Here is a 1022-nt window from a genome sequence, read left to right as displayed (position 1 = left end):
CGAAAGGAAGTTAAGAAAAAATACAAAAAAAAAAAAAAAAAAAATGAACGGACCCGGGATTTAGCTCAGTGGTTTCATCGCCTGCCTCGCAGGCTTAAGGGCCCAAGTTCGATCCCTGGTACCAAAAAAACAAAAACAAAAAGCCAAACAGCTGTAATCCCAGCTACTCTGGAGGCAGGGCAGGAAGATGGCAAGATCGAGACCAGCTTGAGAAGCTTCACTAGATCCTGTCTCAAAAATGGCTGAGGATGTAGCTCAGCACCAGAATGCCTATCTAGTGCATGAAGATCTGGGTTTCATCTCTTAATCCAAAAAGGCAAAAGAGAAGAGGAAGGAAGTGCTGATACAGACTAGTTGGGTGGGCCCTGAGGACACTGTGCCCAGTGAGAAGAGCCAGACACAAAAGGATACTGTAAAATGTCACTTATATGAGGTACCCTGAATAGTCACACATGAAGAGAGAAAGGATAGCAGTTTCCAGGATGCTCGGGGCGGGGTGAGGGACTATTTAATGGGCAGAGGTTCAGGTTTGCAAGATGAAAAAGTTTCTAACAATGCGAGTATGCTTAACCGCACAGCACTGTATACTACTTGAAAAGGTGGTCAATTTCTCCCAGCACTCTGGGAGGCTGAGGCAGGAGGACCGCAAGTGAGCTCAACCGGGGCAATTTAGCGACTTGGGGAAACCCTGCCTCAAAATTAAAAAATAAAAAAGGGCTGGAGAGTTAGGTATGCACTCAGTGTGAAGGGGCCCTGGGCTCAATCCCCAGTACGGGAAGGAGAAAGGTGGGGGTAAATTTCCTATTATCTATGTTTTTAAACCAAGTTTTAAAAAAATGGCTAGCGGACTGCAATCTAAGAGAGACTGCATGCCTGTGGCGTGCTTAAAATTAAATTCTTTTTTCATCCAGCCAGACCCTTAGCTTCTCGGTTACTCCAGGCCTGGAGCTACCAGGTGGAACCCTAGCACGGGTGAGCGCGCCCACAGGGGTGGGGCCCACAGCGAGCCGCGGCCCCTTTAA

The sequence above is a fragment of the Fukomys damarensis genome, unplaced genomic scaffold (genome assembly GCF_012274545.1).
Source record: "Fukomys damarensis isolate Sample0158 unplaced genomic scaffold, DMR_v1.0_HiC HiC_scaffold_30, whole genome shotgun sequence".
NCBI lineage: Eukaryota > Metazoa > Chordata > Mammalia > Rodentia > Bathyergidae > Fukomys > Fukomys damarensis.
The sequence above is the reverse complement of the archived record's forward strand: the minus strand, read 5'-3'. Positions refer to the sequence as shown.